This window comes from Hylobates moloch, unplaced genomic scaffold, assembly GCF_009828535.3.
Source record: "Hylobates moloch isolate HMO894 unplaced genomic scaffold, HMol_V3 SCAFFOLD_6, whole genome shotgun sequence".
Lineage (NCBI taxonomy): Eukaryota > Metazoa > Chordata > Mammalia > Primates > Hylobatidae > Hylobates > Hylobates moloch.
The window spans coordinates 85,232,500-85,242,497 of record NW_026652281.1 but is presented as its reverse complement, the minus strand read 5'-3'; positions in this window follow the sequence as shown (position 1 = coordinate 85,242,497).

The following is a 9,998-nucleotide window of genomic DNA, read 5'->3' as shown; positions in this document are numbered from 1 at the left end:
GTAGGGACATGGATGAAACTGGAAAACATCATTCTCAGTAAACTATCGCAAGGACAAAAAACCAAACACCGCATGTTCTCACTCATAGGTGGGAATTGAAGAATGAGAACTCATGGACACAGGAAGGGGAACATCACACTCCGGGGACTGTTGTGGGGTGGGGGGAGGGGGGAGGGACAGCATTAGGAGATACACCTAATGCTAAATGACAAGTTAATGGGTGCAGGAAATCAACATGGCACGTGGATACATATGTAACAAACCTGCACATTGTGCACATGTACCCTAAAACCTAAAGTATAATAAAAAAAAAAAAGAAAATTAATAACATTAAAAAAAAAAAAAGAAATTCCTTGTGGGCCCCAAGATCTTTACCCTGTAACAGTTCTGTTGAATTTCACCCCAACCATGTAAATTGATAGCTTATTCTTTACATATACAGGACAAAGGACAGAACTCAAAGTCATCCCTCTGCTCACCTGAAACAAATGCATATCTGATGGCTTCCTGTGTGCTATGTTTATTTTATCTTACGTAGAAATGCAGATTCACTAAGCTAGATGAATGCGTAAGTGACTATTCCTCTGCTCCCCTCTCACAGGTGAATGGCTGAACAACGACTCAAAAGAACGCAACCGTTTGTCTCTTGTCTACTCATACCTTTTAAAATTTCTTCCTCTTTCCCCAATATCTGTCCATTCCCCTTTAAATACCGAAGCCCTCAAAATCATCTCTGGAGAACATTGCCAAAATAAACTTCTAAACTGGTTGAGACCTGTCTCAGATACTTTCTGGTTTTCAAAAGCATAAAAAGACATATAGAATATAAACAGCATCAGAAATACTGATCAATATTCTGGCAGAAAATAATTTCTGGTACTCACTACTCAGATGAAGCTCCGGGGCAAACTGGTGAGTCCACGGAAGGACGAAAATTACAATTAAGAGCTTTGTAGCTATCAAACCTCATCTTCTTACCCTAACTTCAGAGCAGGGATTCTATTGCCCACATCCAGGGCCACTTTCAAAAATAATTAGAGCTGTTTCTCCTTTATTCTCCCCAACTAAAAGATTTTCTGTATCAATCCTAGGACTATAATTCCTACCAACAAAGTATGACTGGGAATGGAAATAGCTGTGATATGACACATTATTCCTGGGAATGTGAAGTCACAATGGGATGTACACTGAGAATTGTTCTTCAATAATAATTTCTGACAAGAAGAACTACAGATGTCTGTAGGCAATCCAGGAATAGATTACATAGAGTTCATTCCACATGATTAGGTAACTGTCATCTTTAGGTGTGATATAGTATGATTATGCTTTTTAAAAGTGTATATTTTTTGTCGATAGATACTGAAACATTTATGAAAAGATGATGATGTCTGGAATCTGCTTCAAAATAATCAGAGGTTGGGTAGGGGAGAATGGGAAGCAATAGATGAAACAAGATATTAAAGGTGGGTGATGAGTCCACAGAATTCGTTATACTATCTTCTCTGCTTTTGCTATGGTTGAAATTTTCCACAACAGAAAATAAAGATAAAATAACATAACTAAAATCAGCTCTGAAAGCCACACACAATACTATTATGATACTGTAAAATATATATTTGGCCTTCATCTCTTTGTTTCCTGACATGCAACTCCTAAAATCCTTGGAATCACCAAAGTGATAAGTATCATTTTGTATGTTAGTGATTGACTGGTGGCTGGCAGTCCCTCCACAGCTTCAGGATGGGGGCTGGTCACAGGAAAGACCAAGGCATGATTACAGGGCTGAGGACTTGTCAGTTCCCCACCCCAATCTCTGGGGAGGGGAGAAGGGCTAAGAGTTGAGTTGATCACCAATGGCCAATGATTTAATCCATCAGGCCTATGTGACAAGGCCTCCATTAAAAACCTGAAAGGACTGAGGTCAGGAGGCCTCCAGGAAGGTGAATATGAGCACACCCAGGTGCAAGAAGGCTGGTGGACCCTGACTCCACTGGGATGGAAGCTACTGTGCTGTTTGTTTGTATTCTTTAAAATATTCTTTTAATAAACCAGTAAATGCAAGTAAAGTGTTTCCCTGAGTTCTGTGAGCCACTCTAGCAAATTAAGCAAACCTGAGGAGGGGCTTGTGGGAACTCCAATTTGTAACTGGTTGGTCACACGTTCTGGAAGCCAATTCATGACTGACATCTGAAGGGGGAGGCAGTCTTGTGGGACTGAGTGCTCAACCCGTAGGATCTTATACACATTGTCAGAACTGAATTAGAGGACACCCAGCTGTGATCGGCTGCTGAAGAACTGCTTGCTTGGCGTATGGAGAAAAAAACCCATGCGTTTGGTCAGAGGTGTCCTGTGTTGTGAGAGTACAGTAGGATAAACTGAGTTTACTTTTCCTCTATATCCTCAACTATGGAAATTAAATCTGTGATAAAGACAAACTTGAGAAAAGTGTTCAGGACACAGAAGAAAAAGGGCTTTAGAGACATGTAGGGGATAAATACGGGAAAAATTAAGAGATACAATTCATAACTGGTTAATATAACTAAAGAAGAGGTCTCAGTAAATTAAAATAGGGAATAAAGAAACAAAAATATTCTAAAAGACCCTGACACTATAGTTTGAAAAGATTTAGATTCCTCCTCCTGTGCAATAAAAATGAGAATGTCATTAGAATAACACCTATAGAATTTTCAAGCAAAATTATCACTAGTTTAAAATATTTTACAATCTTGAATACATCAAATATATGTAATATATATAAGATATGATGCATAATAACAAAATGAACACCTGTGAACCTACTACCCATTTGTGAAGACATTTGCTTATCTATTTAGACCAGTGGTCACAAAAGTGGAAAATGACCCACCACCAAAGTGCAAGTAGAAAATATTAGTATTTGTATTTATCTTTTTTATTTATAAATACCAGAAAAAAATAGCTTGTAAATATTTAATATCCAAAATGGAATTGATGTCTTCACTTGGAAGAAGTTCCATAATGTCGAAGGCTGCCTGTGGTGCCCTCACTTACCTGCCTTAACTATAATTACAGCACATTGCTGTCCATGTGTGCTGTGAAAAGAAAATATATTTGGCCCCCAAAATCACTAGACTAGAGGGAAAAGTCAAGCTGGGAACTGCTTAGGGCAAACCTGCCTCCCATTCTATTCAAAGTCACCCCTCTGCTCACTGAGGTAAACCTGATTGCCTCCTTTGGAAAGGCTAATCAGAAACTCAAAAGAACACAAGGGTTTGTCTCTTATCTACCTGTGACCTGGAAGCCCTCTCTCCAGAGAGCTGTCTTGCCTTTCCAGACCAAACCAATGTTCACCTTACCTTACATATGCTGATTGACGTCTCATGTTTCCCTAAAATGTATAAAATCAAGCCGTGCTCTGATCACCTTGGGCACGTGTCGTCAGGACCCCCTGAGGCTGTGTCATGGGCGCGCATCCTCAACCTTGGCCAAATAAACTTCCTAAATTAACTGAGACCTGTCTCAAATTTTCTGGGTTCACAGAGCCTAATATTACAAATGGGTGGAGTGTTTTAAAAATATTCCTGCAAAATATCATTAAAAAGGGTATAGGCAAAGGTATGAACCACAAGAAAATAACAGAGTTGACACTTTTATTTATATAATAAGCTGGGATAGACATATTATGAAGTAAAAACAATTATCTAATTAGAACACAGTGCTTTCATTTAAAATATAATTACCTTTTAAAACTGATTCCGTTTTACATAAAGTACATGATATGAGCACACTGGTACATATATATTATGTATCTATTATATATATCCTTTGTTATGGACTGAATTGTGCCCCCTCAAAATTGACAGAATCCCTAACCCCCTCCGCTCTGTCTCAAAGGCAGTCAAGGTGAAGACTGCATTTGGAGACAGGGTGTTTAAGAAGGTAATTAAGGTTAAATGAAGGTAAGAGCGGGCCCCTAGTCTAATATAACTGGTACCCTTATAAGAGGAAGGAGGAGACCCCAGGGATGCATGCACACAGAAGGTCTCCCGAGGACACAGCCACAAGTCGGTTGTCTGTAAGCCAAGGAGAGAGGCCTTAGGAGAAACCAAACCTATAGACACCTTGATCTTGGACTTCTAGCGTCCAAAACCATGAGGAAATAAATTTCTCTTTGGTCTTCAAAGCTACCCAGTCTGTGGTATTTTGTTATGGCAGTCTTAAGAAATACATTCTAATACATTCTGACCGGGCGTGGTGGCTCACGCCTGTAATACCAGCACTTTGGGAGGCCGAGGTGGATGGATCACGAGGTCAGGAGTTCGAGACCAGCCTGGCCAACATGGTGAAAGCCCATCTCTACTAAAGATACAAAAAATTAGCCAGGCGTGGTGGCACACGCCTGTAATCTCAGCTACTCGGGAGACTGGGGCAGGAGAATCGCTTGAACCTGGGAGGCAGAGGTTGCAGTGAGCCAAGATTGCATCATTGCACTCCAGCCTGGGTGACAGGGCGAGACTCCGTCTCAAAAAAAAAAAAGAAGATTAATACATTCTTATTTTATTTACATATATATTACTACTGGTGCAGACAACAAAGAAGCCTTCTCAGATATAAAAGGGATTCAAAATACAACTCACATACAAATCTTCGAAAGAAGTAACCTGAAAATATATTTCACCTGAACAAGTGATAAACCAAAATACGAGTATCAGAAGCATGCAGTGAAATCATTCAAGCACAGAATCAAAATGAAATGGGGGAGGAAGCACTTCTATTATAGAATGGTAGAGTAAGAAACTCTGAAAATCTGCTCCTCCAGAAAAGCAATGAGAGAGCACTAGCAAAAATTGTCAAAATCAACTTTTTCAGAATGCTACATATTAACTTGCAACAATTTGAGGAGTGCTTATTCAAGAAAAACAGCTGAATCTCAGTAAACAGAACGAGCTTTGTGATATTTTAACTTACTTTACACTCATCTCTTTCTCTCAAGTTCATAGTAGCAAAACCAACAACCTCATAACCCCAGTGGCTGTGAAAACCAGTAGCCTAGCAATCCTGTTGGGGGTAGAAAAGGATTACAATCCTTCAAAAGCCCCACCCCCAGAGAACTGTCCCTGTTTGACTCTGGCAGTTCCTTAGAAGAGCTCCATATCCTTATTTGATTTAACTCAGAGAACACTCTGTGAGAACAGTTTTATCCTTAGGACATTTGCCAAAAACAACCAGTGGCAACTGTTTAGCACTGCAGCTGCCTGAAGCAATGAAACTAGTTGGGACTAACAAGAGGCTGACCAAAAAACTTAAATGGAAAAACTGGGAAATGAGATATTCATGGGGGCTTTGAAAAGCCTTGACATACACCTGAGAATCCAAAATTTCATGTGAATGTGCAGGCTCTAAGTATGTCCAGGAAAGACCTGAGAAGACCCCAGAAGCTCATCTTTGGCAGACACTGAGGATCTGCAAAAGCAGGAAGTGAAGGCTAAGGCAGAGTTGTAAACCATCTGCCAAAGTGTGAAAGGCCCACTTCAATACATACGTAAGAGCCCCTTGGGCAAGGAGTGGGAGAGCTACTGTCTAGGTCCTTAAGGAAATCTCTGTCCGGTCACTAGCTGACCACTAAACAAACTGAGCAACTTCAGTGGTCACACATTAATGAATAAAACAGACTTTACAGAATGAAACCAGAAAGTCACTAAACAAACAGCAACAACAACACAAACAAAAAACCCTTAAGGTTATATTATTCAATTATATATCTGACTATATTTAATATAACACTAAATATTCAGTTTCAAAAAAAAAATTATGACACACACAAAGAAATACAAAAGTATGGCCCTACATACTAAAAAAAAAAAACAGAGAGAAGTCAGCTGGGTTCCGTGGCTCATGCCTGTAATCCCAGTAATCTGGGAGGCCAAGGTGAGCAAATTGCTTGAGCTCAGGAGTTCGAGACCAGCCTGGGCAACACGGCGAAACCCTGTCTCTACAAAAAATTAGCCAGGCATGCTGGTGTGTGCCTGTAGTCCCAGCTACTCAGGAGGCCGAAGTGGGTGGGTCACTTGAGCCTGGGTAAGGTCGAGGCTGCCATGAGCCATAAGTGCGCCACTGCACTCCAATCTGGGTGACAGAGCGAGACCCTGTCTCAAAAAAGAAAAAGAGAAGCCAGTGGAAACCATCCCTAAGGAAGACCATGTTGGATTTATTTGATAAAGATCACAAATCAGCAGCCGGGCACGGTGGCTCACGACTGTAATCCCAGCACTTTGGGAGGCTGAGGCGGGCAGATCACAAGGTCAGGAGATTGAGACCATTCTGGCTAACATGGTAAAACCCCGTCTCTACTAAAAATACAAAAAATTAGCCAGACCTGGTGGCAGGCACCCGTAGTCCCAGCTACTTGGGAGGCTGGGGCAGGAGAATGGTGTGAACCTGGGAGGCAGAGCTTGTAGTGAGCCAAGATCCCACCACTGCACTCCAGCCTGGGCAACACAGCGAGACTCTGTCTCAAAAAAAAAAAAGATTACAAATCAGCTATTACAAATATGCTTTAAAAACTAATGCCACAACATGGATGAACTTTGAGGAAACTAAGTGAAGTCAGTCAATTATAAAAAGGTAAGTACTGTATGATGCACTTATATGAGGTATATAGAGTAGTCACTCATAGAAACAGAAAAGAGAATGCTAGCTGCCAGGGACTGAGGGAGGCAGAAAGAAACAGGGAATTGCTGTGTAATGAGTATACACCTTCACTTTAACAAGATGAAAAAGTTCTGGAGATTGGCTGCACAAAAATGCGAATGTGCTTAACATTACTGAACTGTACACATAAAAGTGGTAAAAATGGCATTCTTTCTGTGATATATATTTACTAACATTTAAAAAAACTAAAGGAAATCATGTCTAAAGAATTACAGGAAAGTATGAGAATGATGTCTTGACAAATAGAGAATATAAACAAAGATAAATAATAAAAATTTTAAAACAGAAATTTTGGAGTTGAAAACTACAGTAATTGGAATGAAAAATTCACTAGAGGGGCTGAACGACAATTTCAGCTGGCAGAAGAAAGAATCAATGAACTTGAAGACAGGTCAACTGAGATGATCCTGTCTGAAGAACAGAAAAAAAAAAGGCTTTAAAAAAAGTGAACAGCACTTTAGAGACCTACGGGACTCCACAAAGATCACCAACACACCATAATACAAGTTTCAGGAGAGGAAAAAGAAAGGGGCATAAAGAATATTTGAAGAAATACTGGCCATATACCTCTCAAATTTGATGAAAAACATTTACCTACACATCCAAGAAGCTCAAAAAGAACTAAGTAAACTCAGAGGATCACACATAAACACAGTCAATCTGTCAGAAATGAAAGACAAAGAGAGAATTCTGAAAACTATGAGAGAAAAATGCTGCCCTCATTAGGCATAAGAGATCCGCCACAAGCTTAACAGCTGGCTTCACAGCAGAAACCACAGAGACCAGAAAGTGGTGAGAGGACATATGAAAGGGCTGAAAGCAAACAATTGTCAACCCAAATTCTATACCAACAAAATTACTTCAAAAATGAAGGAGAAATTAAGACATTCCCAGAAAAACAAAAACTGAGAATGTCACCAGAAGATGAGACAAGAAATACAAAAGACTGAAGTTAATGGACACTAGACAGTATCCACACAAAGAAATAGAGAGCACTGGCAGAAGTGATTACGTTGCAAACATAAAAGACAGCGTAAATATATTGTTGACATAACTTTTTCTTATCTGATTTAAAAGATAATGGCATAAAGCAGTAATTACAGTTGATCCTTATTATCCCATATTTGCAAATTTGCCTATTCGCTAAAATTTGCAACCCCTAATCAATACAGGCATACCTCAGAGACACTGTGAGTTCAATTCCAGACCACTGCAATAAAGCAAATTTTGCAACAGAGTGAGTCACATGTATGTTTTTTTTTGTTTCCCAGTGCATATAAGAGTTATGTTTACACGATATACTATAGTCTATTAAGTGTGCAATAGCATTATGTCTAAAAAACAATGTACATGCCTTAATTAACAAATACTTTATTGCTATAAAATGCTAATCACCTGAGTCTTCAGTGTTAGTTGTTGCCATTTTGCTGGTGGAGTGTCTTGTCTCAGTATTGATGGTTGATGACTGATCAGGTGGTGGCTGCTGAAAGCTAGGGTGGCTGTGGCGATTTCTTAAAATAAGGCAACGGTAAAATTTGCTTCATCTGTTGACTCTTCCTTTCATTAAAGAATTCCTTATAGCCTGCATTGCTGTTTGATAGCATTTTGCCCACAGTAGAATTTCTTTCAAAATTGAAGTCAATCCTTTCAAACCCTGTTGCTGCCTTTATCAACTATGTTTACGTAATATTCTAAATCGTTTAGAATTTCAACAAGGTTCACAACATCAAGGCTGTCATTCAACAAGGTTCACAGCATCCTCACCAGGACTAGATTCCATTTCAAGAAACCCACTTTCTTTGCTCATCTGTAAGAAGCAACGCCTCATCTCTTCAAGTTTTATCATGAGATTGCAGTATTTCAGTCACATCTTTGGGTTCTAATTCTAGTTCTCTTGCTATTTCTACCACATCTGTGGTAACTTCCTCCACTGAAGTCTGATCCCCTCAAAGTCATCCATGAGAGCTGGAATCAACTCTTCCTGAACTCCTGTTCATGTTGATATTTTGACCTCCTCCCACGAATCATGAATGTTCTTAATGGCATCTAGAATGGTGAATCTTTTCTAGGGGTTTTCAATGTACTTCGCCCTGATGCATGGGACAAATCATAATCTATGGGAGCAACAGCCTTAAAAAATGTGTTTCTTAAATAATAAGACTTGAAAGTTAAAATAACTCCTTGATCCATGGGCTGCAGAATGGATGTTGTTTTATAAGGCATGAAAACAGTATTAATCTCCTTGTACATCTCCATCGCAGCTCTTGAGTGACCAGAAGCATTGACAATGAGCAGTAATATTTTCAAAAGAATCTTTTTTTTTGAACAATAAGTTTCAACAGTGGGCTTAAAGTATTCAGTAAAACCATGCTATAAACAGATGCGTTGTCACTTAGGCTTTGTTGTTCCATTTACAGAACAAAGGCAGAGTAGATTTTGCATCATTCTTAAGGGCCTTAGGGTTTTCAGAATGGTCAATGAGCACTGGCTTCATCTTAAAGTCACCAGCTGCATTAGTCCCTAACAAGAGAGTTAGCCTGCCCTTTGAAGCTTTGAAGCCAGGTACTGACTTCTCTAGCCATGAAAGTCCTAGATGACACTTTTTCCAATACAAGATAAGGCTGTTTCATCTACACAGAAAATCTGTTTTTTTAGTGTAGCCACCTTTATCAATGATGTTAGCTAGATGTTCTGGATAGATAACATGATGCAGCTTCTACAATACATCAGTACTTGCTGCTTGCCTTTGCACTTTATGTTGTAGCAATGGCTTCTTTCCTTAAATCTCATGAACCAACTACTGTTAGCTTCAAATTTTTCTTCTGCAGCTTTCTCACCTCTCTCAGCTTTCAAGGAACTGAAGAGCCTTAGGGCCTTGCTCTGGACTAGGCTTTGGCTTAAGGGAATGTTGTAGTTGGCTTGATCTTTTATCCAGACCAGTAAAACTTTCATCATATCAGCAATAAGGCCGTTTCACTTTCTTTTTTTTTTTTTTTTTTTATTATCATACTTTAGGTTTTAGGGTACATGTGCACAATGTGCAGGTTTGTTACATATGTATCCATGTGCCATGTTGATTTCCTGCACCCATTAACTCGTCATTTAGCATTAGGTATAACTCCTAATGCTGTACCTCCCCCCTCCCCCAACCCCACAACAGTCCCCAGAGTGTGATGTTCCCCTTCCTATGTCCATGAGTTCTCATTCTTCAATTCCCACCTATGAGTGAGAACATGCGGTGTTTGGTTTTTTTGTCCTTGGGATAGTTTACTGAGAATGATGTTTTCCAGTTTCATCCATGTCCCTAC